Here is a 6,000-nt window from a genome sequence, read left to right on the forward strand (position 1 = left end):
GCCGGCCTTGGTGCCTTAGACCCTGTTGATATAGTGAGGATAACTCACCTCGCAACTGCCGAAACTCAGAACTGAAGAAGCAGATTCCCGAATCACTGCCTCACCGAAAATCCCGAACTATCCGAAGCAGCAAAATAACCATTAGACCAAACACAATATCCTTCCAAGGGTAAATTGACCAATTTACCCTTACTAGATAAGCTCTCAAGCCCACTAATGGCCCAAAGACCAAAAGTCTGAAGCAAAGCCCAATATTGGCCCAATTTACTAAATTGGGCACACCTCACCAAATGGGCCTAGATCCAAGGTCCATAATAATTAGTGAGTCCACAATACTCCATCCATAATGTCTAGTCACGACCCAAGATCTAGTAGCCCAATAACAGTCCAATCTCATAAGGCCCAAAATGAAAACCCAACAGAGGGAGTACGCTGGGCGTACAACGATGCTCGCGAAACGGAATCGGGACACATACCCACTACGCTGGGCGTAACTCCGCTGAACTACAACTTCTCATAAGATCTTAATGGCTTTAGCTCTTAAGTCCAAACTTCAGATCCATAGACCAAATATGCCTAGGATTCATAAAGTCTCAAACTTTATTACTTGGGACGTCCATAAAGCTCTTAATCCAAGGTCTTAATCCATTAAGACCTATCTATAACACATGTGAGACAACCAAAGCCCTTGGAACCTCATTTTTCTTACTCAAGACCTCTCTTAAGGTCTAAAAGGACAGCTAATCTCAACCAACTCGAAACATGCATCAAGATGAGGGTTTTTGGGACAAGAATGATGTCAAAACTTCACAACACATAGATCTACACAAAATGATTGTCAAGCTAGAGACTTTTTACCTCAAAAGAGCCTCAGAATATGATGTCTTTCCAGATCTACAAGCTCCAGCCACACAACTCCTTCTTTGACAACTTCCTCTTTCTTCTTCAAGACTCTCTTTTGCCAAAACAAGATTTCCAAGGCCAAACACATCCAACAATGGAGGTGGGACGGCTATCTAAGGTTTCTGAGGTTAAGAGAGTGCTTATGGAGGTTAGGGTAAGAAGCATTATGTTCCTTATATAGTGGTTGACCCTAAATTTAGGGTTTCTGGATGATAGACATACGCTGGGCGTACGCCGAGAGGTCTCCGTGTTCCTTTACTTCACTACGTTGGGCGTACGTCCAGCTTACGTTGGGCGTACCCAGCCAAACACAACTACACATGCATGGGACTCCTTTGCTAATTTTCCCCCTTTAGGGGCCATTGCTGCTCACATCTTTAATTTACAACCTCTCCTCCATCATGAGCCGTTCTTGCCAAACCCTATATCCACATCAAGGACCGAAACACCCTTACTCTTACTCTCGGGAACCCAAAATTAGATATTTCAAGAACGGGGTGTTACAGTTGTGTCAACCATCATTGACAAACTGCCTCCATCTTGGAAAGACTTCAAACACAACTTGAAACATCAAAAGGAGGAACTGTCCTTGGTTCAACTTGATAGTCACATTCATATTGAAGAATCTCTTCATGCGAAGGAAAGTGACAATTCTGAAAAACCCAAAGGAAAAGTTGAACCTGGACAACCCTCGGTTTATATGGTTGAAAATAAACCAAGGAACCAGAACCACAAAGGACATGGAAAACGCTAGCAGGAACATGTCCCAAGCAACTCCAACAAAAATAGAAAAGATCTGGTTTGTTGTAGGTGCAATCAAGTTGGGCATTACAAGCGTGATTGTCGTGTGAATTTAGGCAACAATGGTGCTGGAAACAGTGGAGCCAATGGGAAAGTGAACGGGTCTTCATCCCAAGTTAAAGGAGGTCAGTTGTTGACTAACTTTGATAATTCTAATCAGAATTATGTTATTATGTTTCATTTATCCCTGAATCATTCTATGTACAAGATGATGATGTTGTTTGGTGGATCGACTCCGGAGCAACGAACCATGTATGCAAGGATAAACGGATGTTTGAAACATTAACTCCGCTTAAAGACAGGTCGGTGCTGAAAATGGGAGATGATTCTTTTATTCATATTTGTGGTTTAGGTGTCATGTGTCTTGAATTTACTTCTGGAAAGACAATTAGGTTATTTGATGTTTTGTTTGTTCCCAAGATTCGCAGGAATCTTGTTAGCTCTAGTTGTTTGAATTCTGATGGTTTTAAACACGTTATTGAGTCTGATAAATTTGTTTTGTCTAAGGGTAGAATGTTTATTGGCTTTGGATATGTAAATAATAGAATGTTTTTTTTGAATATTGTTGACAAATTACTACATGTTCATAATTTTGCATTTGTATCTTCTGCTTCTAATGTTGATAAATCTATGCTTTGGCATGTAAGATTAGGTCATGTCAAATTTAGAAGGATGCATGAGATGTCAAAAGATGGATTAATCCCATCTTTTGATATGACATCTGATAAATGTAAAACATGCATGCTTACAAAAGTAACAAACAACCATTTCCTAGTGTCACTAGAAATACAACTGTTTTGGAACTTGTCCACAGTAACTTGTGTGATTTTCACTCCACTCCTTCTTTGGGAAATAAAAAGTATGTAGTCACCTTTATTGATGATTGTACTTAGTTTTGCTATGTGTATTTGTTACATTCTAAGGATGAAGCCTTAAATAAATTCAAAATATACAAAACCGAGGTGGAATTGCAATTGGGCATTCCGGTTAAACATCTCAGGACTGATAGGGGAGGTGAATATATGGATCCCATATATTTTCAGTCAGTGGGTATCATTCATGAGACCACGGCACCTTACACACCCCAACATAATCGTATTGCTGAACGCAAAAACTGAGTTTTAAAGGAAATGGTAAACTCGATGTTATCATACTCAGGATTGAGTGAAAGATTTTGTGGAGAGGCCATGTTAACGGCTTGCTATTTATTAAATAGGGTTCCAAATAAAAGGAACAAAATAGTCCCATATGAACTTTGGTTTAAGAAAAAACCGAATTTGAGTTATTTTCGGGTGTGGGGGTGTCGGGCAGTTGTAAAACTTATCGAGCCCAAAAACAAAAATTTGGGAGAATGTGGAATTGATTGCATATTCATTGGATATGCTGAACATTCCAAGGCATATAGGTTTTATGTAATAGAAACTAATGATTCGGTTTCAATTAACATTGTTATCAAATCACAGGATGCGATTTTTGATGAGATGCGGTTTTCATCGATTCAAATGCCTATAGATCTGGCTTTTGGTGCTAGTAAAGAGCAAAATTCAGAAAGTCAAGATGGTGGTATCGTGCAAAAACCACAAGAGCTTCGTAGAAGCAAAAGAGGCCAAATTGCGAAAAATTCCAGGTCCGACTTCCAACTGTATTTGGTGGAAGGTTCAAGGGATGAAATTAATCTTGAATACTCTTACTGCTATAGTATTGAAGATGATCCTAAGACATATCAAGAGGCCATGGAGTCTCATGATAGTGCCTTTTGGAAAGAAGCAATTGATGATGAAATGTCATCAATTCTTGAGAACAATACATAAGTGTTGTCTGATTTGCTTCCGGTTCTAAACCTCTTGGTTGCAACTGGATTTCCAAAAAGAAAATAAATGTTAATGGGGCTATTAACAAATTCAAATCCCGGTTAGTCATTCAAGGTTTTAGACAAAAACCCGGTATTGACTATTTTGATACGTATGCTCCAGTTGCACGTATTTCTACTATTAGATTGTTGGTTGCCTTGGCAAGTATCCACAATCTTGTTATTCACCAAATGGATGTGAAAACAGCCTTTTTAAATGGTGATCTTGATGAGGAAGTTTACATGAAACAACCAGAATGTTTCATTATACCTTGTTAAGAGCATATGGTTTGTAAACTTGTCAAATCTTTGTACGAGCTGAAACAAGCACCAAAACAATGGCACCAGTTGATGAGGTGATTTTGTCTTTTGGTTTCAAGACAAACCAATGTGACAAATGTGTTTATAGTAGATTTTATGATGCTACTATAGCTGGAGTGATCATTTGCTTATATGTAGATGACATGTTGATTTTTGGTACCGACCAAAATCAAGTGGATGAAACAAAGAAATTGTTATCATCCAAGTTTTCCATGAAAGATTTAGCAGAAGCTGATGTAATTCTTGGAATAAGAATTAAGAGGATGAACAAAGGTTTGGTGATGAATCAAAGTCATTACATTGAGAAAATCCTCAAACGGTTTAATTTTACTGATTATTCTCCTATGAGTACTCATATGGATCCAAGTGTGAAACTAATGCCAAATAATGGTGTTCCTATTTTGCAGTTGGAATACTATAAGGCTATTGGTAGCTTGATGTATGCCATGACAAGTACTTGACCTGATATTGCTTTTGATGTGGGTAATTTAAGCAGGTATACGAGTAATCCTAGTGCTCAACATTGGCAAGAAGTAAATAGAGTGTTCAAGTATCTAAAGGGAACCATGGATTATGGCTTGAGTTATTTGGGAAGTCCTTCGGTTTTAGAAGGTCATTCAGATGTTAGTTGGATAACCAACATCGAGGGCCATTCCTCAACTTCTGGTTGGGTATTCTTGCTTGGGGGAGGTGCCATTTCTTGGGCTTCCAAGAAGCAATCTTGCATTACAAACTCGACAATGGAATCTAAGTTTGTTGCGTTAGCAGCTGCTGGTAAAGAAGCAGAGTGGCTAAGGAATTTAGTCTATGAGATTCCTTTGTGGTCTAAAGCGATAGCACCTATTTCTATCCTTTGTGTTAGTGCTTCCGCTTTGGCTAAGGCATATAGCCAGGTTTATAATGGCAAGTCTAGACACCTAGGTGCTAGACATAGTATGAATAGAGAACTAATCATGAATGGTGTGATTTCGGTTGAGTTTGTGAAATCGCAACAAAATTTGGCAGATCACTTGACTAGAGGTCTGACAAGAGACATATTGCACAAGTCTGTAATTGGGATGGGATTAAAGTCCATTTAATTCTGTAATGATGACACCCAATTCCCTCCTAATATAATGTTGGGAGTTGAATTCAATGTGGAAAGCTCATACTTATAGATTGGAACACATGAAGTATTCATGTTGAGTATGTGTTCGGTTCTACAAGTTAGCCAGGTTGAAGTTTAACTTCTTAATAATTCATTTGATAAATGTATGCACACATACATGGAAAGGAGTTACCTACGTGGTTGTGAAGTGTAGCTGCATTTCAAAAGGTTGTAGATTTGACCTTGATACGATCATGAGAGTATTGGGACACACGACTTTATAATAGTGTCAAGTTGTATTTTGCTAGAAATTCAATAAACTAGTATGTATTTTACTTTCTGGTATTCAAATGGGTTGATGAGTTCAAATCTTAGAACACCTTGATTCTCGATTATTTGCAAATGTATGATACTAAGTGGAAATTCAATTGTTTCGATATTTTCATTATGTACTAGTTTGGTTTGTTTGATAAGGTTATGTTTGTTCAAGGGTTACACTAAAATGGGGAAGGATTTTTGGTGATTTTAGTGTCACCATGTCATTTTAAGTAACTGGAACTAACATGTGAGCTAAAGGGCTTCATAATTTGTACTTTAATATATATATATATATATATATATATATATATATATATATATATATATATACAGGGTTGTACGAAGTGCACGCATGTATAAGATCGAATTAGAAGTCTGTTCGACGACTAGTTGGGGGGTCCAGGGGCAGCGTCCCTGGGTCTGGGGTTTAAAGGGGCAACGCCCCTTTGGCGGGGTCTAGGGGCAGCGCCCCTAGCGGGGTCCAAGGGGCAGAGCCCCTGGCTGGAGTCCCAAAACCTCATCGAATTTTACATATGGGAACATCGTGGAAAATTCAATTTCTTGTGGGTGATTATGGTAAAACTAACAAAACTCGTTAGTTTTGATAACCCTAAATCCGAATTATCCTAACTTTCTTCCAAAGCATCCAATGATGGCCCAACCCTACTAAAACCCTAATCTCGTTTAATATATATAAACGACTCTTCCTTCTCAAAAGAGG

This window comes from Lactuca serriola, chromosome 5 (genome assembly GCF_051521515.1).
Source record: "Lactuca serriola cultivar US96UC23 chromosome 5, Lser_US96UC23_V15, whole genome shotgun sequence".
NCBI lineage: Eukaryota > Viridiplantae > Streptophyta > Magnoliopsida > Asterales > Asteraceae > Lactuca > Lactuca serriola.